The following is a 26,805-nucleotide window of genomic DNA, read 5'->3' as shown; positions in this document are numbered from 1 at the left end:
GCTTACTGCCGCTACCGATCCAGTTAGAAGTAAACAACTCGCTTGTCAGAACCCTCTCACCGCCGCACGTGGGAATCCATGCGGTAACACCACTGTAACAGCCATCTCAGTTAAAGTTATCGTTATACATTTTTATCTCTACATCCTATTTTATGACAGAAGCGAAGTTTGTTGTTCTGTGGGATAAGAATTTTCCATTATCGATCACAGTTTATAGTTGGGAGGCTGTGTTCAGTACCTGCTGATTTGATATATATAATTAACATTTCGTTGGTGGTGTAAGACGTGATCAATATGGCTGTTTCAGCATGGACAAAGAATATGAAACACCACGAAAAATGCCATAAAAACTGTGTTTTACCTGATGCGGTACCTCCTTCCGTATCCTTGACAAACTAGAAAAATGTCATAATGTTACTGTAACCGTAGACCTGTTTTACTAACCACAGCCCTCTCGGACGGAAGGACTGCAATAGGAGGATCATTTAGTGGCTATTATAAATAAAAGTATTGTTTCTTAGAAATAGTTTGCTTATCCGTGTTCAGAGTTACAAATTTTGGGATCACATGTTTCGCAAATATCTCTAAAACTGAGTGGTCGTTCTACTATGTAACACTGCAGCACATCCCATTAGTTAGCATTCAGAGCGGTAGGGGTGCGAAGTAGCACAGAACTGACGCAAGCGGCAGGCTCTCCGGCGAATGAAATCACGTCGTGAACAGAGAATCAAATTAGATACTCTCGGTGAAGCCAAAATAATCATACGCCAGAATGAATGAAACCGAAAAGTAGACAGCAGAATAGCTGGATTAGCAAGCAGGTAATCCAGTGACACGATATGAATAACTGTATCAGGAACACTGTGCGGGAATTCTTCAAAAATTACATCATGTGAAATTACTGAAGAGGACGTGAGATTGCGGCCGGTCGTAACAGCTCTGCACTTCGCATTGGGTGTCGCAGGCTGACATATTCACGTCAGGAATATGACGCAGAATTCTAATTTACAATCGCCCCTGATCTTCGTATGGTCTGTCTTTTCACAGTAGGCAAACCCATAGTCATCGGCTTGCTGTCTGCTACGAATAACTGCGCTACGTGGTATGTGGGAAATGCCTTCTTAACTAAAGATTTAGAAGGCCAACTTACATTTTTGTAAAGCGATTAAAACCGTTCACAATGTGACAAATTACTTCAAACGAGTAACTGACAAGCTCACAGTAAATTATGCACCGTTGGTACACGACACGTGACTGTCCCAATATACGACGTATGTTATAAATGACGGGAGTTTCGTCTTTTGTAAAGAATTTTATTTATTCATCTGCATCAAAGTTATTCGCTTCAAAATATGCCCCATAAGCCAGCGATGTTTGCAAACTCTGAAACGCTTTCGGAACCCAGTCAATCACAGAGAACACTGCCTCTCTAGTATGAAATTTGGGACATCATTACAGTATTGTTTTGGCCAAAAATTCATGAAGAAATATGAAGTCTTAGGAGGAGTATTATCGTGGTGCAAAATGCCTGAACGGTTTCGCCACAAATCGGAACTCGATAAGCATGAATTTCAGGTTTGACCGCTCTTGCTGGTCTTCTTCCGGTCTTTCCAATGCATCCCCTGGAATTATTTTGCCTTAGACATACTACGCGTAAACTCTAGCTTTGTGATCAAATTCTCTTACGATAGCCTACGATCATAAGTTAATCTAAGGGTAGTGGGGTGGTTGGGGGAGGGGGGGGGGGGGAAGGTGGAGGAGGGAAGAAGAGTAGACGTGTGTGCCACCTATCTATGAATAACGTTGGTGACCAGACCAGCATTTTCCTAAACGAGAATAGGAAACTGCCTGAACGCCATCAGCTGATTATACAGGGTGTTACAAAAAGGTACGGCCAAACTTTCAGGAAACATTCCTCACACACAAATAAAGAAAATATGTTATGTGGACATGTGTCCGGAACGCTTAATCTCCATGTTAGAGCTCATTTTAGTTTCGTCAGTATGTGCTGTTGTTGTTGTTGTGGTCTTCAGTCCTGAGACTGGTTTGATGCAGCTCTCCATGCTACTCTATCATGTGCAAGCTTCTTCATCTCCCAGTACCTACTGCACCCTACATCCTTCTGAATCTGCTTAGTGTATTCATCTCTTGGTCTCCCCCTACGATTTTTACCCTCCACGCTGCCCTCCAATACTAAATTGGTTATCCCTTGATGCCTCAGAACATGTCCTACCAACCGATCCCTTCTTCTGGTCAAGTTGTGCCACAAACTCCTCTTCTCCCCAATCCTATTCAGTACCTCCTCATTAGTTATGTGATCTACCCATCTAATCTTCAGCATTCTTCTGTAGCACCACATTTCGAAAGCTTCTATTCTCTTCTTGTCCAAACTATTTACCGTCCATGTTTCACTTCCATACATGGCTACACTCCATACAAATACTTTCAGAAATGACTTCCTGACACTTAAATCTATATTCGATGTTAACAAATTTCTCTTCTTCAGAAACGCTTTCCTTGCCATTGCCAGTCTACATTTTATATCCTCTCTACTTCTACCATCATCAGTTATTTTGCTCCCCAAATAGCAAAACTCCTTTACTACTTTAAGTGTCTCATTTCCTAATCTAATACCCTCAACATCACCCGACTTAGTTCGACTACATTCCATTATCCTCGTTTTGCTTTTGTTGATGTTCATCTTATATCCTCCCTTCAAGACACCATCCATTCCGTTCAACTGCTCTTCCAAGTCCTTTGCTGTCTCTGACAGAATTACAATGTCATCGGCGAACCTCAAGGTTTTTATTTCTTCTCCATGGATTTTAATACCTATTCCGAATTTTTCTTTTGTTTCCTTTACTGCTTGCTCAATATACAGATTGAATAACATCGGGGAGAGGCTACAACCCTGTCTTACTCCCTTCCCAATCACTGCTTCCCTTTCATGTCCCTCGACTCTTATAACTGCCATCTGGTTTCTGTACAAATTGTAAATAGCCTTTCGCTCCCTGTATTTTACCCCAGCCACCTTTAGAATTTGAAAGAGAGTATTCCAGTCAACATTGTCAAAAGCTTTCTCTAAATCTACAAATGCTAGAAACGTAGGTTTGCCTTTCCTTAATCTTTCTTCTAAGATAAGTCTTAAGGTCAGTATTGCCTCACGTGTTCCAGTATTTCTACGGAATCCAAACTGATCTTCCCCGAGGTCGGCTTCTACTAGTTTTTCCATTCGTCTGTAAAGAATTCGTGTTAGTATTTTGCAGCTGTGGCTTATTATACTGATTGTTCGGTAATTCTCACATCTGTCAACACCTGCTTTCTTTGGGATTGGAATTATTATATTCTTCTTGAAGTCTGAGGGTATTTCGCCTGTTTCATACATCTTGCTCACCAGATGGTAGAGTTTTGTCAGGACTGGCTCTCCCAAGGCCGCCAGTAGTTCCAATGGAATGTTGTCTACTCCGGGGGCCTTGTTTCGGCTCAGGTCTTTCAGTGCTCTGTCAAACTCTTCACGCAGTATCGCTGTACTTCCTCGATTCACCGCCAATTGCCACAATTGAAGGAAGGTAATGTTGAATTCGGTGCTTGTGTTGGCATGCGACTCATTGCTCTACAGTACTAGCATCAAGCACATCAGTACGTAGCATCAACAGGTTAGTGTTCATCACGAACATGGTTTTGCACTCAGTGCGATGTTTACAAATGCGGAGTTAGCAGATGCCCATTTGATGTATGGATTAGCACGGGGCAATAGCCGTGGCGCGATACGTTTGCATCGAGACAGATTTCCAGAACGAAGGTGTCCCGACAGGAAGACGTTCGAAGCAATTGATCGGCGTCTTAGGGAGCACGGAACGTTCCAGCCTATGACTCGCGACTGGGGAAGACCTAGAACGACGAGGACACCTGCAATGGACGAGGCAATTCTTCGTGCAGTTGACGATAACCCTAATGTCAGCGTCAGAGAAGTTGCTGCTGTACAAGGTACCGTTGACCACGTCACTGTATGGAGAGTGCTACGGGAGAACCAGTTGTTGCCGTACCATGTACAGCGTGTGCAGGCACTATCAGCAGCTGATTGGCCTCCACGGGTACACTTCTGCGAATGGTTCATCCAACAATGTGTCAATCCTCATTTCAGTGCAAATGTTCTCTTTACGGATGAGGCTTCATTCCAACGTGATCAAATTGTAAATTTTCACAATCAACATGTGTGGGCTGACGAGAATCCGCACGCAATTGTGCAATCACGTCATCAACACAGATTTTCTGTGAACGTTTGGGCAGACATTGTTGGTGATGTCTTGATTGGGCCCCATGTTCTTCCACCTACGTTCAATGGAGCACGTTATCATGATTTCATACGGGATACTCTACCTGTGCTGCTAGAACATGTGCCTTTACAAGTACGACACAACATGTGGTTCATGCACGATGGAGCTCCTGCACATTTCAGTCGAAGTGTTCGTACGCTTCTCAACAACAGATTCGGTGACCGATGGATTGGTAGAGGCGGACCAATTCCATGGCCTCCACGCTCTCCTGACTTCAACCCTCTTGACTTTCATTTATGGGGGCATTTGAAAGCCCTTGTCTACGCAACCCCGGTACCAAATGTAGAGACTCTTCGTGCTCGTATTGTGGACGGCTGTGATACAATACGCCATTCTCCAGGGCTGCATCAGCGCATCAGGGATTCCATGCGACGGAGGGTGGATGCATGTATCCTCGCTAACGGAGGACCTTTTGAACATTTTCTGTAACAAAGTGTTTGAAGTCACGCTGGTACGTTCTGTTGCTGTGTGTTTCCATTCCATGATTAATGTGATTTGAAGAGAAGTAATAAAATGAGCTCTTACGTGGAAAGTAAGCGTTTCCGGATACTTGTCCACATAACATACTTTCTTTCTTTGTGCGTGAGGAATGTTTCCTGAAAGTCTGGCCGTACCTTTTTGTAATAGCCTGTATGTTTACTTGCTAAACGATAATTTGATAATTATCGTGGTTTTTTCTAAGGTAGATGTACAGTTGAAAGTGTACCATCGAGAATGGAAGGTTCCAAAGTGAAGCGTGTTCCACACAGCAGTATCACTTTAGTCTCCCAGTGCTGAAAAGATGCGAAATTTCGTACAGCACAATGTTGAATCCTATCAGTCACCGTAAATTTTAATCCCACATTTGAAATTTTCATTTATTTCTTCAGTGCTTCTTCAGCCTATAGGTTGAACAACAAAGCTAAAAGGCTGCATCGCTGTCCTATAGTATTTTTAATCCCAGCACTGCTTTCTTGTTCTTACATTCTTATTGGTACTCCTTGGTTCTTGTACGTATTGTACACCACGCGTCTTATCCTATAGCCTTGTCTTATTTTTCTCAGAATTTCTATCTTAAACTTTCTTACATTGTCGACCACATTAAGTCTTGTCTCCATCATTACGCAGTTTCAGAATTGCCTCTCTGGTGCCTTTACTTTTCCTAAAGCCGAGCTGATAATCATCTAACGATTAACCGATTTTCTTTTCCGTCCTTCTGTATGTTACTCATGTCATCAACTTGGTTGCGTGAGACTTTAGGCTGATTCCGTGGTAGTTCTCTCTTTTAGCTCCCCTTGCTTTCTTCGGAATTATGTGGATGATATCTTACCGAAAGTGTAGTCTCATAGATGTTGAAAACTTGAATAGTGATTTGGTTGCCACTTCCCCCAATTATTTCAGAAATTCCGAGGAAAGCCAATCTACCCCTTGTGCCTTATTGATTTGAAGTAATCGAAATCTCTGTTAAACTCCAATTCTAATAGTTTACTCCCCGTCTCTTACAAATCGCTCCCTTTTCCTCTTCTATCATACGATCAAACTGTTCCTCCCAATGGTAGGGGCCACCAGTGTTCTCCCAAACGGTTCTCTTGAACTTAAGTGTACTCTTCATCAAACTGTGATCTCAATCTATGAATCTAGACCTGCCCCTCGGATATTTTACAATCCACATTTACTACAGAATTTCCCTCTAACAACGACGTAATATAATTTGAATCTGTGTCCATGGCTTTTCTAAGTATACCACCGTATTTTGGAATTTGTATTCGCTGTTACTAAATGAATTTTTTTGCAGAATTCATTTAGTGTTTCATCTCTCCAAATCCACTACCAAACCCAATTCCCCTATTACGCTTTGCCGGCCGAAGTGGCCGTTCGGTTCTAGGCGCTGCAGTTTGGAACTGCGAGACCGCTACGGTCGCAGGTTCGACTCCTGCCTCGGGCATGAATGTGTGTGATGTCCTTAGGTTAGTTAGGTTTAACTAGTTCTAAGTTCTAGGGAAGTTGAGTCCCATAGGGAAGTTCAGTCCCATAGTACTCAGAGCCATTTGAACCATTTGAACCAACTATTATGCTTTCTTGTTTCTTTCACTACTACCGCATTGCAATCAGCATGATTATTAGATTATGCTCACATTCGTTCTTTGGCTCTTCATATTATGCTTGTGATTCACCATGCGTAACCGAGCTATTGTTGTTCGCCTTTGTCTGCTGTCGGTTCTCAGGAGAGTAACCCTATCACTGAACTGTTCACAGTAACTCACCCACTATCCTACCTTCATATACATAACGAATCGTACTCCCTTTGTACTACTTTATGCTGCTGTTGATATTATCCTATAAACGTGTGGACAGAAATCCTTATTTTTTTTTCATTTCATTCACTGACTCCCCCCCCCCTCCCCCCACCCCCCACCCCCGTATCTAGAGTGAGCCATTGCAGTTCACTATCTAGTTCTTTAGCTTCCCTACAGCGTTCAGAAGTCAAACATTCCGTGCTTTGAATCTTAGAATGTTACCTTTTCGGTGGTTAGTCGACTCCTCACGATTACCTCCCTCTTGACAGTCCCCTCCCGGAGATCCGGATGGGAAACTAATGTCGATACTTTTGCTAACGTCTTTTACTGGCAGTTTCCCACCTCAAGAACAAGAGGTTGCCCTGAAACTCTGTTCGCTGCTCTCTCCTCTGTGACAGGGTCAGTGACAGAACGAAAGTGTCCCCTAATGTCGGAAGTTACTGGTCGCGATTGCTTATGATTTATATTCAAAATCTCCGTATTGACTGGATACGAAAGTAGGACCCGGAACATTTACATTACTACCATTAACGCTACTCCCAAACCATGGTCTCCATCTTTTCTATAATTTCAAATTTCAGTAGACGGTTAAATACGTCGCAATAAAAATCAGAATCCGTGACAGGCTGCTGGTTCTATTAGCATCATGTTTGAAGTACCTTTATAGAAACGCACTGACGTAGGGGAAGAAACAAAATCACTACAAAAACGACAAATGAAAATTCAACAGGATGCTGTGATGTATGTCAAATGTTTTGTTTTGATTAAGCAAGTGCATATCTGTAACAGATACTTTGTCTAAGCAAAGTATTTTCAAAGTTATCGGTTCATCTTTATCGATATTTATTAACCAATATTATTTAAAACGTCTTTTAGACGAAACAAGCTATCTCAAAAGAGGTGCCTTTGCCTCTTACTCCGACTGAGATCCTCAGTTGTTTCAAAATGCTTTCCCGTAAAACGTTCTAAAAAGTTAATTGAGCAGTGGTCTCGTATCAGTCTTGGTGGAATTAGTGCATGGAAGCTATCGGCCACGAAAAGTGTTATGTCACTGCGAATGAGAGCTAGTAAATGTCAATAATAATGGGCACAATATCTAAAAAGCAATTAATAGCTGAAATGTGTATCACATGATGAGATGCTGATAGAATAAATATAAGTAAAACGACTAATATTAAAAGTGGCGGAGGGTTTAAAAAAATCGTTGCAGCCGAACGTATCCATTGTGTTACATCAGATATAATTACTACTTGAAAATTTAGGCTATTATGAACAAAGAGCCTTCTGTGTAAATCAATGAATTAGATCGTGTGCTTGAATCGATCTTAGAGCGACAAAAGAAGTGAAGAATTGAATAGAACTGTGTCACTTTAAGTTACGTTCTATCTAAAAAAAATGAAAGGTATGTGTGCAAGTGTTGGCAGAGAAGTTAACCAAGCGGCTACTCAGTAAGTTTATACGAATTAAGTATAGTACTATAAGGGGAAATAACATGGACGGGACGGAATTTTTGTACTCTACGAAGAGTCATCAAGAAGACAAACTATTCTGATATTTTTCTTATTACTAAAAGAAGACTAATGGCTATAATTAAAAACTGTGAAACTCTCTCTATTATTAATTTTGAAAAGACTACCATTATTAAGTGGTACATATGGTTCTCATTTACATAGGCTGCTAGGGATATGTTTCTGTCACTGTGTAATGTAAACGCCGCCATCTTGTACGTTTGTTCATTTCGAGCGGAAAGAGGAGACTAAATACAAAGCATGTTTCGTGTTATTTGATTAAGTCAATCTTGCTCCAGTTAATGAAAGCGACTTACACAAGAACATCTCGAAAGCAGGCAGCGCTCAGTTAATGTAATTCCTGAGAATATCTCGGGTGGCGCTAACAAGGTGGGTGCAAGACAAATATCAGCAAACAGTGCTGTTCTAGCTTCGTTTGACTCACTGCAAGCGCATTTCGCCGACACCTCAATTTTTATTTGGCTCACACCGTTCTTCATGCACTTCATTTCGTGTGACTAAACATAAGAATTTTCAAAACTACACTCCTGGAAATTGAAATAAGAACACCGTGAATTCATTGTCCCAGGAAGGGGAAACTTTATTGACACACTCCTGGGGTCAGATACATCACATGATCACACTGACAGAACCACAGGCACATAGACACAGGCAACAGAGCATGCACAATGTCGGCACTAGTACAGTGTATATCCACCTTTCGCAGCAATGCAGGCTGCTATTCTCCCATGGGGACGATCATAGAGATGCTGGATGTAGTCCTGTGGAACGGCTTGCCATGCCATTTCCACCTGGCGCCTCAGTTGGACCAGCGTTCGTGCTGGACGTGCAGACCGCGTGAGACGACGCTTCATCCAGTCCCAAACATGCTCAATGGGGGACAGATCCGGAGATCTTGCTGGCCAGGGTAGTTGACTAACACCTTCTAGAGCACGTTGGGTGGCACGGGATACATGCGGACGTGCATTGTCCTGTTGGAACAGCAAGTTCCCTTGCCGGTCTAGGAATGGTAGAACGATGGGTTCGATGACGGTTTGGATGTACCGTGCACTATTCAGTGTCCCCTTGACGATCACCAGTGGTGTACGGCCAGTGTAGGAGATCGCTCCCCACACCATGATGCCGGGTGTTGGCCCTGTGTGCCTCGGTCGTATGCAGTCCTGATTGTGGCGCTCACCTGCACGGCGCCAAACACGCATACGACCATCATTGGCACCAAGGCAGAAGCGACTCTCATCGCTGAAGACGACACGTCTCCATTCGTCCCTCCATTCACGCCTGTCGCGACACCACTGGAGGCGGGCTGCACGATGTTGGGGCGTGAGCGGAAGACGGCCTAACGGTGTGCGGGACCGTAGCCCAGCTTCATGGAGACTGTTGCGAATGGTCCTCGCCGATACCCCAGGAGCAACAGTGTCCCTAATTTGCTGGGAAGTGGCGGTGCGGTCCCGTACGGCACTGCGTAGGATCCTACGGTCTTGGCGTGCATCCGTGCGTCGCTGCGGTCCGGTCCCAGGTCGACGGGCACGTGCACCTTCCGCCGACCACTGGCGACAACATCGATGTACTGTGGAGACCTCACGCCCCACGTGTTGAGCAATTCGGCGGTACGTCCACCCGGCCTCCCGCATGCCCACTATACGCCCTCGCTCAAAGTCCGTCAATTGCACATACGGTTCACGTCCACGCTGTCGCGGCATGCTACCAGTGTTAAAGACTGCGATGGAACTCCGTATGCCACGGCAAACTGGCTGACACTGACGGCGGCGGTGCACAAATGCTGCGCAGCTAGCGCCATTCGACGGCCAACACCGCGGTTCCTGGTGTGTCCGCTGTGCCGTGCGTGTGATCATTGCTTGTACAGCCCTCTCGCAGTGTCCGGAGCAAGTATGGTGGGTCTGACACACCGGTGTCAATGTGTTCTTTTTTCCATTTCCAGGAGTGTATAATGGCCCAGAATCTTGTGGAGAGATAGTTACAGACAACAATTATTTTAACCTACATATAGTTTCAGAAGCACACTGTGCAACACGAACTGTCGCAGAAATCGTATTATGTTAGCGCTGAACGAACGCTTTGGGTCAAGAGGCCTGGATCATGTACGTTCAAAGCTGCGGTAAAGAGCATTACATACGAGGGCTATCCACAAAGTACATTACGTTTTGGAATTAAAAATAAATAAAGTATTGGAAATTTTTTTATTATATACAGATGAAAGCCACACTTAAATACTACTTTATTGCATAGTTGCCATTTAAATTAAGGCACTTATCGTAGCGATGGACGAGCTTGGAAATTCCTTCGTCGTAAAATTCGGCCGCCTGCGCCTTCAACCACGTGGTTACCTCTTTTGGGACAGAAAAGGTGTGATTTTTGTGGATTTCCTGGAAAGAGGCACTACAATAAACTCTCAAAGGTATTGCCAAACTCTGCACAACCTCAGAAGAGCAATACAAAACAAGCGCAGGGGAAAATTGGGCTCAAAGATCTTGCTCATTCACGAGAACGCCCGGGCCCACACGGGAAATGCCGCTAGTGAAGTTCTCGAATCTTTTAGGTGGGAGTTTTTCCTCATCCGCCGAACAGTCCCGACCTGGCACCGAGCGACTTCCACTTATTCCCAGCAATGAAGAAGTGGTTGGCTATGCAGCGTTTTTGATGACGACGCACAGCTTCAAGTAGAGGTAACCACGTGGTAGAAGGCGCAGGCGGCCGAATTTTAGAACGAAGGAATTTCCAAGCTCGTCCATCGCTACGATAAGTGCCTTAATTTAAATGGCAACTATGTAGAAAAGTAGTATTTAAGTGTGGCTTTCATCTGTATATAAAAAAAAAATTTCCAATACTTTATTTATTTTTAATTCCAAACCGTAATGTACTTTGTGGATAGCCCTCGTATTTATGGGCGCAGTCTGCAGATTTGTTTCTTATACCAGTTTTCTACTAGTGTGCTTTACATCCTATATTTATGAGACCTGTTTTTCACTGCGTCACATTGGGAAAGCGTGCTAACACCAATGCTGTTGTCCAAAATCACTTAACTAGTCCCTGACTAAGAAATGATGAGATAATAGAGCTGTAGCCACATATGGAAGAAGGAATGAAGTAGAATAAATAAAAACCGAAAAAAACAGAAGATCTGTTAACAAGGCTGGTCAGTAATGAAGAAGAAGAATACGAGACTGCAGTTTTAGTGAAACGGCGTTAAACAGGAGTGTGAAGGGAGGGGGTAATGGGGGGAGGGAGTGAATTTCGGGAAAAACGCTTGGTATTGGTTGCAGCTCCCTGACGTCAGATTGAGGCTGCGCAGGGCAGTACAGCAGTGCGATTATATGGCAAATGCGTCGCACCTCAGGTGTTGTAGCGCTTTACTCGTTCGTTTTACTTTCTGTTTGATTCAGAACAGAGTTGGACAAATCAGATTAAGAGACATGACAGATGTTTTACACATTACAACAAAGTGAATGCTAATAAAGATGAGAAATAACTCATTTGTTCGATAAGGAAGCAAATGTCAATGTCGTTTGCTTCAGATTAATTTGCCATTTGCCAGATGAAATCATAGTTGCTTTCTCCTTGTGGTACATTTTCTCATGACTTCCAACTGTGCTTCTTGATTCAGATACCTAAATCTTATAAATATTTTTTGCATAAAGAGCATAACTGTGTTATGAACCTCAGAGTTCTTTCGTCTCAAAATAGAGCACGGAGACTTCGTGTTCTTTTTTGTCTGTACGCTTCATTTCCATTTAAATCATCAACTTCTTCTTCAAACTACATAACTTTCTTCGTAGATGCTGGCGTTAGCGAGTAAAGATCACCACTGGACTTAATTGATATCCAGTTTACATTAGTCTCTTCTGCTTCAATTTTTGCTGCTGAAAAACCTAATGATTTATCAATGTTTTGGTACTTAAATGCAATATAGCCTGTAATATATTTCGCTACATCTGGAAGAACATCCGAGTTTACAGAGTTATTCCAGACTGTAACCACATCTGTTAATAAAATGTCTTTGACACTCACAGCTTCTGAGATTTCTCATACTTGTGATTTACCTACAACGTTTACCAATTGCTCACTAGTAATGAAACTCAGGGAGGCAGGAACTGAGTCGACTTCACTCTGGGAAGACTATGCACTTAATTCTTAAAGTAATTGGCATGTTTACAAACAAAGGAATACTGACTGCATTACCCGTCAGTACAGGGAGACGCACCCAGTTCCTTATATCAAATGGGGTAGGATTATTACGAAATATACCTAATTTTCTAAGTGATCTTGATTTAGTTTGGACGTTAGTGTGTAGCTGACATACGTTTTTTTAATAAAAAAACAGCACTCCATCTTCAGGCCACGAGTGGTCTACCGGGACCATCCGACCGCCGTGTCATCCTCATGCCGGATGCGGATAGGAGGGGCGTGGGGTCAGCACACCGCTCCCCTGGTCGTTATGATGGTAGTCTTGGCCGAAACCGCTACTATTCGGTCGAGTAGCTCCTCAATTGGCATCACGAGACTGAGTGCACCCAGAAAAATGGCAACAGCGCATGGTGGCCTGGATGGTCACCCATCCAAGTGCCGACCACGCCTGACAGCGCTTTACTTCGGTGATCTCACGGGAACCGGTGTATCCACTGCGGCAAGGCCGTTGCCTTGACATACTTTTTAGGTCTTCAAAATCCCGAAACACCAAAGACCATCGTCATTATCATAACCATCGTCATCATTGTGATTATACGAGACTATACATACATCCACTGCATGCATCTACACTCTACAAATAAGCATGCGACACAACTTCCATATATCTGGAAGGGAGGGGCCAATGACTGCGGAGCAGGAATACCTATCAGACAAGCGGGTTGAATCATCCCGTGGGATATCCAGGCCAACAATACCGTACGTCTTTTACATTTTGTCGTGGATTTCTTTAAAAGAATATATAATCTGAGAATGGCAATAAACTTTTAACGAAAATTGCAAAACTCTTACGTAACATATAGAAAAGAGGCTATAATGTCAGAATAATCTACGGTCTTTAGGGTTGGTTGGTTGGTTGGTTTGGGGAAGGAGACCAGACAGCGGTCTTTAGGGTGATTGAGCTAATTACCGACTACGTATCTCAAACAGTGAGAACATTTTATGTTGCGATTTTCATTTAATTGCAGAAAATTATTGAATGCTGCAGTCTCAAATTTGATGAACTGGACGCCATAAACACCGTAAACAAAAAGCTAAAAAAGTGTTGTCATACAAACAAAACCCATAAAATGAGCAATATTTTGAAGCTCGCCATGTGTGCTCCATTATTAGGATACTAGATGAGTATCCATCCCCTCCTTACCCTTCTCTCTGTCCATATACTCCGCCTCTCTCTCTCTCTGTCCATCTACTCCTGCCTCTTTCTCGGTCTGCTCCTTTCCCCCTCTCTTTGTCCATCCTCTCCCAGAATATATCTGCAACTTATGTGTCCATCTCCTCCTACCCTCCCTACTTCGTCCTCTTCACTCTCCTCGTCCATTTTCTCCTCCCAATATCTTTCTGTCCATATGCTTCGCAAACTATTCTCTGCCGATCTTCTCCTCTTCCCTTGCTTTGTGCATTTCTTCCTCTATAGTCTCCCTGTGCATCTCCTCCTTTCCGCTTTCTCTGCCCATTTCCCCCTCCTCCCCCTATATATTTCCATCTTTATCCTCACTGTCTACCTATGTGTTCCTCCCTGTTCTCTCTGTGCACGTTATGGATCCCACGCAAATATGAAGCTGCTGGTTATTTTCCCCACTGCATTTCTTCCCAAGCATTAAGTAATGTGTCTACCGAATTAGTTAAAATCGATCTAGAGGTTTGGGAGCACCTTTTTACATGGGGCTTTGCCTACATACGCACGTGTGATACATATTTCACATAAATTTAAAGTATGTTACACGTATTTGCACACATATTTAAACTACAGTTCTAGCTAATTTCGCGCTGCAGTTCCATTTTCATGCAGCCTAATCTTTAAGACGTCGTGTCACCTGAATTATGAGTCACAAAATGAAATATTTTTGTAGAATAATTCGGCCGCATGTATGGATACCATCTGCAAAATTCGTAGGGAATACAATTAGTAGTACATAAGTAATAAATTAAAATGTCTCACACGGCAGTTCTACTGCATGAACATCGCAGATGTAATAATTGATGAACTTCCGCTCTTTCATTATTCTGTGGTGGTTGTCAGTGAGAAAATGTTTCGTATACGTTTGTAATTATGTGTAAAATCTGTTGCAAGTGACTGAGTGCTGTCCTTCTCAAATACTTAATGAATAAAGGCCGGGTATTCGTGTGTTGTGGGCTACGATTGTTTTTAACGTCGTCCCCACCCGTTTTATAACTAGGTGCTTCTTACACTGCGCGGATCCTTCTAGAGAGCAAGGGATATATGTATCAAGTTTGGCTGAAATCAGTCCACTGGTTTAGGAGAATATGTGAAACATACGACGGCGGATCAAATATAAACGGGATTTTATTTTTTATTTAAATTCATTTATTGAAAAACTCGTGGCAATTATAATTTATTTTGCCACATAGTCACCTGCTTTTGAAGTGCATTTGTCCCAGCGTATGGGAAGCTTTTTGATGGCTCATCATAAAAATAACTGTGTCGTGTCAGCAGCCAGCTGCGCACGAAGTCTTCCACGTCCTCGTTATCTTCAAATCGTCGCCCACTTAGAGCTTCTTTAAGCGGTCCGAATAAGTGGAAATCGCAGAGCGATAAGTCAGGACTGTAAGGAGGATGATAAAGTGTAGTCCAGTGCATTTCCTGTAACTTGGAGACAGTATGGGGTCACGCATTGTCGTGGAGGAGGATGACCTGCCGAATTGATTGGTCTCGTCTTTTGCGGCTATATGCAACTCCCGCCTTGTGTAACAGTTCGCAGTAGTGAGCATCAATGATTGCGCGTCAATCATGCAAAAAATCAATCAGCAAAATGCATCGCTGATCGAAAAAAAATTGATTGAAAGAATATTGCCAGCTGACAGTCAAGTCTTGGCTTTTACTGGTGCTGCCTCCCCTTTCTTCCGCCCCTCCTTACTGGGTTGTTTGGATTATGGAGAGTAGAAACCCATGTTTCGTCGCAGGTGGTGATTCGACTAAAAAATACATCACCCTCTTCCTCGAACCTTTTTGTAAGCCTCTAAAAGATCTCCAAACGTCTCAACTTCAGATTTTCCGTCAAATGTTTAGGGACCCATCTGGAACACACTTTAAGGAACTGTAGGTCGTTAGTAATGATTGCTTGACTGCTCCCATAACTGATTCCGACATTCTGTGCAGTTTCTGATACTCTCACACGTCGATCGTCCTCAACAATGTCTTTAACCGCACGAATGTTTTTGTATGCAATGCTGGTCCAAGGACGACGATCGTATTGCTAATTTTCCACACGTTCTTGCCCTTCCTTGTACGTTTTATGCCAGGCAAATTCACACGTCCTTGATAATGTTTCATCACCGAACTGTGCAGTTAATCTTTGGCAAATTTCCGCCTATGTAACTCCTTCACGACCAAGAAATTTGATAATTATGCGTTGCGCTATGGAGGGGTGCACCTGTTGCTAATACATTGTGAGCGTTACTGACGAAACGGGGGGAAATATCTAACAGCACGCTCTCCTCACTTCTAACGCTCCTGCATAATCATAGCAGAAGCGCGGTGCCAGTCCTACCAACTGTTTATGTTCAGGAACCAAAATCCCATTTATATTTGATCCCTCTTCGTGCATTCATACGTACATCCATTGTTGTAATATGTACTGAATCTCCTATTCAAGATACAGTGAAAATTGGTCCATTCTTTAGGCAGCTGCATTCTACCGTTCGAGAAGACTACCACCTAATTATAACGACGCTGTACGCGCATGCGTGTTTGCTTGGTTTCCTCGAGCAGAAACAGTCAGGCAGAGCCCAGACGGCATCCTGCTGTCCGTATGTTGGTCAACCTGCTCCGCCCCCACTCCCTCCCCCCTACACCCCCTTAGGTGGCGTGCTGGATGTGCGGGCTGGCCTCCCTGGGTAATTGGATTGGATCCCTCTTGGCGGCGCAGCTGCCAACAGTCAGCCGTCTTTCAGCAGGAAAAGGGAGGGCAAAGCTTTCATAGAGAGAGTAATTACATTTCTTCGCACATCGAGTGGAAAAAACCAGAGGAAGGATTCATTTCCACAAGAACTCGGCTACTCTTCCCTTCTTGGCGATGATCAAAGGCAGGTACGTCTTCCGTCTTTTAATAATAACGATATCACCGGCTCGGTTAATACACCATACTACCAGCGTGTTCTAAATGAAGAGACATGTAATATTAATATTCAGGAAAACTGAGTCGGTTATTTTACTGATTATCTTCGGGCCCTGTCACTTATACACTGACGAAGGAAATGTAGGAGTGGTTGCGCGAAGTAAATGAGAGTTGGTAGGTGTGTTTCTTCGTATGAAAGATGGCATCTGTTCAAATTTCGCACCAGTCACGTAAGAGTGGTGTTAGTAACGCCACTATGGGGACCCAAATTAGGTTTGCTCTGAATACGATAATGAACTATAGTTACCTTTGAAATTGGATGTAGTAAGTTAATGCTAGTCAAGAATGCCTTTAAGATGAAGAAGATGCCATTACCATCAGCTCACTGTGTTTGAACGATGTGAAAGGTGCCTACACTGCGTCACAGCGCCAGAGATTGCGCCAAAGATTACTATTCCGCCGCCTCCACTGGTGCAGTAGTAGTTGAGAGGATGTTGAGGGCAGTTGTTGTTCTGTTGGGCGAGAGAGTAGACGCTGTTCGGTTGGTGTAATGTATAGATGGAAGATGTTGCAATTGTCACAGTGGATTTGAGAAAGGAGATGGGTTTTTGATTTATGATACTGATGTAATAGGAAATTTTCGTCAATATATAATGAGGTAAAAAGGTATTACAATTTTCTTTAATGACAATGCCTCCTGCACACAGGTCAACAAAGCATCTGGCTCATGTTCATTTATTAGACTTGTAATTCTGGTTTCTATGTGCAATTATAGTATTTCTGGTTTTTCAATTAGTTCATTGTAAATGGCGTTTAAAATATTTTGTCGTATTGAGAAAGAACCGAGCCAGATACATGTATGTTGAGTCACACCACCAAACACAGAACTGTTACACTTGTGCTTTGTTGTTTCGTAGCTTTTATAGTTGCAGGGGACTTAATTAATCAATTGCGCTAATCGAAATTCCTTGTCATTCTTTATTTTTATTTTATGCACTCAGATTGCGTGCTAACACTAGTCAGGGCGAACCGGTTACGAGACTTCGTAACTGGTCACACAGCTACTAAAATTATTGAATTTATTCATTAATATTTTTAATTAAGCCCCGATGCAGATGCTGGAACTGGTCGTTCCTTCCTCTATATATTGCAGAAATATGATTTCTGATGATAGCAGTGGTCACGGAAAGGTACGATCACAAGAAGATCGGGCTTTGCGCGACCACGTGGAATTATCAACAGAGAAGACGTGTGCGGCGTACGGCTGTGGCGCATCGTATTGCATCTGCAGCAGAAATTCGAGCAAAAAAAAAAAAAAAAAAAAAAAGCTTCAAATGGCTCTGGGCACTATGGGACTTAACAAATGAGGCCATCAGTCCCCTAGAACTTAGAACTACTTAAACCTAACTAAGGAGGCAGGATTCGAACCTGCGACCGTAGCAGCAGTGCAGTTCGAGACTGAAGCGCCTAGTACCGCTCGGCCACAGCGGCTGGCTCGAGCAGCAGTTTGTACCACAGTGACACAACGAACTGTCACAAACTGATTACTTCTAGGACAGCTCCAAGGCAGACGCTCTGTAGCGTGCACTCCACTGACCTCAGACCATCATCATTTGCTGTTTCAGAGTGTCTAGTGAGAGCTCACTGGATGACAGGGTTGATGTCTGTTGTATCTTCTGATAATAGCTAGTCCTGCCTCGATGCGGGTGATGGCCATGTGTTGGTTAGGAGGACGCCATTTGAGGGTCTACTAGCAACCTGCCTCCTCGCTAGATACACTGGACCTGCACCTGGAGTTACGGTCTGGAGCGCGATTTCGTATAACAGCGGGAGCACTTTAGTGGCTATCCAACGCACTCTGAATGCAAATTTCTACGTCAGTCTGGTGGTTCGATCTGTTGTGCTGCTTTTCACGAACAGCATTCCACGAGATGTTTTCCAAGAGAAAACGCTTGCCCACATACCGGCTGTTACAACTCAACACGCTCTAGAGAGTGTCGACATGTTGTCTTGGCCTACTGGATCATCAGATCTGTATCCAGTCGAGCACGTATGGAACTTCATCAGACAACACGTCCAACGTCATAAACAATCAGTTTCAACCGTCCTTATTCTGACCGACCAAGAACCAGAGGCATGGAACTCCATCCCACAAACTGACATCCGGAACCTAAACAACACACCGCATGCATGTTTGAGTACTTGTATTCAGTGCTCTCGGAGCAATACGAGTTATTAATCTTCCAGCAGTTCTAGACAAATGAATACCCAAAATTTTATTACGTGCTTTAATTATTTGTTGGTGTTGGCATAATTTTTTGTCACCAGTGTAATTCCAACAAGAAATTATCGGTTTCACCGCGCAGGATTAGCCGAGCGGTCTAAGGCGCTGCAGTCATGGACTGTGCGGCTGGTCCCGGCGGTGGTTCGAGTCCTCCCTCGTGCATGGATGTGTGTGTTTGTCCTTAGGATAATTTAGGTTAAGTAGTGTGTACACTTAGGGACTGGACCTTATCAGTTAAGTCCCATAGGATTTCACACACATTTGAACACAAATTATCGGTTTCTTCCGTCACCTGCCGGGCTCAGGCTGTAAGACGGAAGAAGAAGTTCAGTCAGAATCATTTTCAGAAAACTACATTGTCAATGATTGGGATTTGTGACATTGATTATATGAGTGATAAATACGGGGTCTTCAAAAGTTTGTCCACAGTGCCGTATGATTGTTATCCACGCGTGCTGTATGACTGTTCGCCTGCCTGGGTTACTTCCCTTCAAGTGGACTCTCCCAACATTCCACTGTTTCGTTTATCTCAGCCAGCGTCAGTGGTATCGTTGGTGTGTGTCGTTACGTGTTGATGTGAACGTTTAAATTTAGTTCCTTTGTTCGTTAGTGTCACCGTTAAAATGCTAACCATTGAAGAACGGGTGTTTTTAGTCGAGTAAGTGTTCAAATCCGGCGGTAAATACACAGTTTCAGTTCGTCAAACGTTTAATTCAGTTTTCCCGGAGATAACACTCGCACATCGCTATACTCTGCGAGATTTGACTAACAAATTTCGAAGTACGGGTTCAGTGACAGATGCACCGAGAAGTGGTCGTCCTAGCGTTTTGTCTGAGGATAAACTACTCGATATTTGTCCATGAGTCCGAACAAGTCAGTAAGAAAACTCGCCCAGTAAATCGATGTTAGTGTGGGAACGGCTCACACTGCTGTAAGGAAAAACTTTTCCCATACAAAGTGCCAGTCGTGTGGGAACTGAAAAATACTGACCTTGGCAAGAGACTGCATTATTGTCAATGATTCAAAAATTTCGTTCAACAAAATGGAAGGGACTTTCTTAATGAAACGTTTTTCGCTGAAGAGGCGTGGTTTCATTTATCCGGGTACATGAACCCGCAAAATTCTTGTATGTGGAATACTACAAATCCATTGTGTATTCGTGAGGAACTATTTCATTCTGTGGAAATAGGAATTTTGATTGCAATTTCTAGGCGTCGAATTGTGGGTCTCATATTTTTCAACGAAACAATAAACGCACTACAATACCGCAGTGATATTCTGTACCCATTCATAGGAGAACTTGTGTTAAGTGAAATACTGAACGGTTATTTCCAACAAGATGGTGCAATCGCGCATACAGCCCGCTTTTCAATGTCACTGGTTGCTTATGTTTTTGGTGATCGCATAATTTCACAGGGACTTTGGCCTCCACGATCACCTAACATCACCTGAATTTTTCTTCTGGGATGTAGCGAAAGCAACTGTCTATAAAACCGTCCAAAATCCATTCATGAATTAAAAACAGCAACATCCACTTTCACTGCTTCTGTTAAAGTAGAAATGTTATAGCTTGTGTTTGAAAACATGATTAGACGAATTGAATAGTGCATTCAACAACAGGGGGGACAGTTTCAACATTTAATGTGAAAATCTGTAAGTAAAAATGAATATTCAATAAATTAATAACTTGTATTTCACTAAGTTTCATTTCGGTATATTCAGCTGCGACATACAGCACTCGCGGCTAACAATCATACGGTACTGCGGAGAGACTTTTTGAACACCCCGTATTAAGTAATATTCGTTTGCGTGTTTGGCATTTGAAAGTGTGATATGAAAAAGATAATGCATAGAGCACGGATGACGACTGTGATAGACTTCGAATCTATCCGTCATCAGTAGCATTCATCAGATCTGTAAGAGGGGAGTTTGCGGAGGGCGTAAATAGAGTGGGTTCTGTGCCAGGAGGCACACTCGTTGTACGCTTCTCGCCATTTTACTCGGAGGGAAGGTAGCGACCAGCGGTCGCGACTAGGCGCAGCGAAAGAAGATTAAGAATTAGTTATTTCGATAAAAACACAGGTAGCGTCTTGTGGTTGGCGTCATCTGACAATGCCTGCCGACGAATCGCCTCGTAAGCGGCCTTGAGCCCACTCAAGGCAGCTGGCACCGCACAGTTTTTCCCTGCCGGCTGCTGCAGTGGCGAGTCGATGCTTGGTGTGGTCCCAGCACCGGCTGTACCGCGACACCGTCGCAGTGGGCGAGGGCGGCGCGTGTGTTGAAATTACACACGCCGACTTGGGAGGTGCTCCGCCCCATCCTGCTCACCACTCTCTTCCGTCGTACCACGATGACGGTTGCCATACAGCCATGAAGTTCGACGATATTGACCTGCGTCCATGTAGGCCCTACTGAGTCCGTCGGAGTGTCGTTAACACTGGTGTCCAGATGTTGGTGGGACGGGAAGACCTCCACGTCCTCCCATCTGCGATAGAGGCAGACTGTGTCCTTGAACTCTGCGACTGGTGATTATGGCGGGGTAGCCATCTCTCCCAGAAGCGGCTTTTGTGGTCCGCAGCGTGCAGGAAATCTACGACAGATTTGTGCCTGATCGGGCAATCGAGTACGAACGTCATGTAATCCATCGATCTGTCTGAGCGACTGCCTTACGAGCTAAACTGTTGGTGCATTTATGGAGCGAAGTAGTGGCTAATGTTTACCCAAAGTCATTCGTCATGGATTGCTATTACGAAGATATCAGTGGTTTACACTCTGCCGTACTTGCTCAACGAGTTTGTTATAGTATGGGACTTGTTTGTAAAACTTTTGGTACCATTTGTTGCAGTCGTCTTATCCTTTCCTAAAAAAAAAATCGTTCAATGACTCTAAACACTATGGGACTTAACGGCTGAGGTCATCAGTCCCCTAGACTTTGAACTACTTAAGCCTAACTAACCTAAGGACATCACACACATCCATGCCCGAGGCAGGATTCGAACCTCCGACCGGTAGGAGCAGCGCGGTTCCGGACTGAAGCGCCCAGAACGGCTCGGCCACAGCTGCCGGCTAGCCTTTCTTTCCTCACATAACGAAGGTGATGTGACCCTGTTTCCCTGCTCTGGCCCAACACGTCTTGCTGAAGTCTGCTGCCTGGCCCTACAGAAAGCCCGATGTTGTGTTTTGCTCTTACCCAATCTCGGTAGCGAAATGTTCCCATTGCGGCCGCCTCGTGTCGACGTTGCTGTAATCTAGCGAGATAGCTTCGCACTGTGACGTTGAAAATTTTACCCGTTTTACTGCTCTATACAAGGTTGGCATGCAAGACATCGTCGCTGAGTGGCAGAGACCTACTACCTACGCGTTAAAAATCGTAAATGAAATACTTATCTCGCAAAAACTACACTCAGACTGTTGCAAAACCTATCCCTTCAAGTTTAAAATGGTACTGTAAAGACTTTCTCAGTCTTTGCAGCTTGTAAAGAAAAATACAGGGTGTTTATTAATGAATATTGGGGTTTTAACGCTTTATAATATTTATTACATTAAAATTTCAGTTATAAATGAAATGTCAAATGAAAGAGCAGCTCAAACAGTTTTAGCAAGAACCTTATAAATGTTCACTGCCATAAAGAAGTACGCGATTGGTTGAACTTCACTATACCCAAGCGCTGGATAGGCCGCAAGGGGCCCAATGACAGGTCTTTATATGGCCTCCACGTTCACTCAACCTAATGCCATACGATTTTTTCCTTTGGGACTTCATCAAGGATCGTGTGTACGTCCCTCCGCTACCCGTAGACCTCCCTGAAATAAGAAACCGGATTGAAGGAGCTGTTTCTACAATCACTGAAGACACACTTATCAACGTTTGGGAAGAACTAGGCTGAAGACTTGATGTGTGACGTGTGACAAATGGTCTCTTAGTAAAACTATTTGAAATGCTCTTTCATTTGAGATATCATTTATAACTGTAAGGTTAATACAATAAATATTATAAAGCGTTAAAACACCCATATTCATTTACAAACAACCTGTATCTCACTTGATAAAAGTAATATTTCTTATCTAATTAAATCATTATATATTTTTCCATTATCATGTAAATCGTGAATAATTATCGCCAACTCTCGCTGGACCTAAATTTTTATTCTCTTTGAAGTTAAGCTGACGAAGGCTCAAGAGTAGGGTTATGAAAACGACACTCGTTCCACCGGTCTCGAGATTTCTCTATACGCCGCAGCATTCGATACAGCTCCTCGAACAATCGCATGACATTTGACTCACGCGTCGCGAGAACAAACGATCGCGAGAAGCTAAAACAATTGCCGCAAATGCAAGCCGCACCTCTGCTTGAAATTTAATAGTCACTTAAAACACGTGGAAATGCTAATAAATCCTTCCATCTTACGAACTCCTGCTGTATTTGAGCCGGATCGCTGATCGCCATTAGCGATCGGCTACTACATCTTTCCTATTTACGGCTAGTGATCGTCCTCAGAGAGGTTAGCGAGCGCAGGCGGAGAGTCCTTGGAGGCGTGTGTAGTATAGAGTCGCGCCTCGGCTGTCAATGCGAACGGTGTGCAGTCAGTTCTACATTAGCTTCGCACGTGACAGCGTGTGGGTTGCACGGTGTGTAGAGGCCTGTATGATGAAGTAAGCACGCTCGGCCTTGCTGGAGAGGAACGAGTACTCCGCACGTCGCTGCTTGTGGAGGTTTCAGGGCTGTTGGCACGGTGATACTTGCAAGACATAAGGAACTAAGGAATGACGGCCTCGGCGTTCGTATGAAACGCACAGGCGGGATTCATTAGAGGCTATCCATCCTGGTTTTGCTAGAGCAGCACAGAAATCGGCAGCCTGATGCTACGGTGAGAATAATTATTATTTGCCTCTGCAGGCTACTACGAAAGAGAGTGCCACCTCCTCAGAATTCTTCCTATATCGTTAGCCGTTGTAGTTAGTCGTTACGCAGTTTGAATTGCCTGACTTTACTTATTGATTTGATATCTGTGTCGGTTCGGTCTGCCCCTCCCTGTATTAAGATATTTTATGCTCTGCTTCTTTAACGACTTTAAGGAGACAGTGATTGCTGTGTACGATTTATCTGTCGTGTTGGTATCTCACGTGTGGTTGTTTAACTGGCGGCTGGGGCTGCGAAATTGTATTTCAGTAACAAAATGTTTCAGTGCGGTACCAACTTATTGACGTTGGACCAGCATAATTCAGTTTGGATTCTCATTTCTGTTGTTATTATATTTAATTCTCAGTACCGGCTGGTAATTGAATGTTTTAGTCTGTTGTAGGCTTGTGTACACCCCCACGCTAAACTGGTGATTTGTGAGCCGGCTGTAGTGTACCGGCAGGTCATTTATTAGCGAAATGTAAAGCAGCTCGCACTAATCTTCAGTTATTTTATTGCCGCTTGTAAGTATGATCTGCGGAAATTTTAAAGTCCACCTATTACTGTGATTACTTTGTTAAAACTTTTGCTTCTGTTTAAAGTGACTTGTTCATTGTTCAATCAAATACCTTGGCAAATAGCGTGTGTTTAAGATAGCCCTTCAGGCCTGTTTCAAAATTAACTTTTCAAGTACTAGTTAATTATTGAGTTTTTAGTCCGCCTGCTTAGCTCGGTGGTAACTTGCTCGCCTCCTATGCAAGCGATCCCGCGTTCGATTCCCGGCCGGGTTGGAGATTTGCTCCGCTCGGGGAATGGGTGCTGTATTGTCCTCATTATCATTTCATCCTCATCCCCGGCGCGCAAGTCGCCCAATGTGGCGATGAATGAAATAAGACTTTCACTTGGCGGCCGAAATTCCCCGAATAGGTGTCTTGTATGTTGTTGGAATCAGCCCTTCAGGCGTTACTGGTTTTCTTTGCTGTTCCTTAAAATCAGCTCCTCGGGCGTTTCACTTTGGGAATTTGTTGTATTACCGCCTTAGTTTGTTTTTTATATTAGCCCTTCAGGCTGCGTGTGAAAAATTTTATGCGGCTAGGTTGTTAGCTTCGTTTTTAAAATAACTCATAAATTGTTAAAGATCACTGCTTGTATTGTCAAGGCTAATTTAATGGTAAATAAAGTCTGTGTTACCTACCCATCAACTATGTGCAAATGAACAAAACGTGGTCCAGTCCTTCCTTTGATTATCTGATCGCGTGGCACCAGATCGGATACCCGTCCGCGTCTATCAGTATTTGAATTAATTTACAACAAGAATTTTCATACGGTACATGTGTATACTGTGTCTAAACATCTATAATCTGTCGTGTATAACTAACAGCCGAAGGGGAAAATATTATCGTTCAAAATTATTACCCGACTCTGAACCCAATACAAAATTTTATTTGTTTATTAGAGAATATAATAGTTTACCAAGTGAGCTGAAAATGACGATTTGGATACTGTTCATGTATCAGAGTAATATGTCAAAAGTTAGCAGCTATTAATCAGCTTAAAATGGTAATATTCAGATGAAACAAGGCAGAAAATTAGTTGGGAATTGAATGCCAAACAACCATATTAAATTATCTGTAATTGCGATCGCGAGAATAAATAACAGTTGCAAGACTCGTTGCGGAAATAGAGGCAATAGACGTCACTGGAACCTAGTACGAGCTGAAGCTCTATAATTAGACTGAATTGTCATTGTGCCTATTTATTTGTTTATTAAAAGCTATTTTTACGTAAGAATAGCACTCCATAAGATATGTAGCACTTGTTTCATGGTTATTTTTATGATTAAAACACATAAAATATTAATGGCGCTATCAAACGTCATGGAGATAGTATGAACAGCAGTTGCTAGATCGTGTGGCGATCCAAAACTCGAAGGAAGCCCGATATTTCTCAAACTATTCGAACAGTTCGAGTCGCCCTCAGGCACAGCACTACTCAACAACACAGCGTTAGTAACTTTATCCAATTCCATTAATACATAAAAATCTTCCACAGGAGATACAGGAACAGTACGTGTTAATAGTTGGTCTGACGGACGATGACCTTCGGTGAGTTATGGTCTGTGGACAGATATTCGAAGTGCGGCCGGTCTTGAAAGGCGTCACACAGCCGTTATTAACTGTTCAATGAAAACTGAAAAAGGAAACACATATCTTAACATATAACACAACTTGTAAAATGGCTTGTGCACTGTCCGCGCCAAAAGTTCTGATTTTATTCCTGACACACAAGCGACGTCAGCTCGGTAACTACGGTGGGAGCCTGGACTAACGACACTGTAAACAGAAAATTAGTGCAGGCGACCGGTCGGTTGTGAGCGGGCAGCTTGAAGTAGTGGACCTGTTGCCGTAGTGTGTCAACTTTGTTTTGTCACAAATCACAATGTATTAATATTTCTAAATGAAGTGATCAAAACAGTCTCAAGAATGTTTCGAAGAAGAGGAAAGTGAGCGCAAAACTTGTCCAGCACACTGTGACTCTTCGGCAAAAAACAGTGATATGTGGACGGCTGCCGCGACTTGCTTGAATTGCGGAAGGCGGACAGCTCTTTTCTGGATAAAATCATCACGGGTGAGAAGACCGCGTATTATCAATACGAACTTACAACAAATCGACAATTGTAGAAATTCACACGAAATGTCAACGTCCTGATGTAACCTACATTCAAGGCAATGTGATGGGTTGGTTGAACATGCCAAAATAGGACTTTTCTCTCAGCTTCACACGATTGTATGAACGTTCTGTGCGTTGTACCCGGATACGTCACCAGTACAGCCAGTCATACCATGACGCAAACAGCCTTTTGTTCTGGCGTAGCCGCCGTCACTACCACAGTAACCAGGGCGTGAACCGCTGACCGCACATAAATGCCTAGGCCCACGGCACATGAAGTAAATTACTTTTATATCTTCTACTTTCTTGTCTTCGTAAGATACTTAGATAACCATGTGTGACACATTTATGAACCTATCTTCAATTTTATGTGGACTTACACTACCCTAACTAAAGTTCACGTAAATACGACTCGTGGCTCCTTTTTTTTTTTTTTTTTTTTTTTTTTTCTCCCTATGAGATCCAACTGCTGAGGACATCGGCCCCTAGGCTTACACACTACTTAATCTAACTTAAACTAAGTTACG

General features: G+C 43.3%; 1 pseudogene; it reads right to left on the bottom strand.

Moving 5' to 3' along the window:
- Positions 1-12,680: 12,680 nt before the first annotated feature.
- On the bottom strand, positions 12,681-12,798 carry LOC126204724 (5S ribosomal RNA; annotated as a pseudogene).
- Positions 12,799-26,805: the final 14,007 nt, after the last annotated feature.

Source organism: Schistocerca nitens, chromosome 1 (assembly GCF_023898315.1).
Source record: "Schistocerca nitens isolate TAMUIC-IGC-003100 chromosome 1, iqSchNite1.1, whole genome shotgun sequence".
In the NCBI taxonomy this organism is placed as follows: Eukaryota; Metazoa; Arthropoda; class Insecta; order Orthoptera; family Acrididae; genus Schistocerca; species Schistocerca nitens.
The sequence above is the reverse complement of the archived record's forward strand: the minus strand, read 5'-3'. Positions and strand labels throughout refer to the sequence as shown.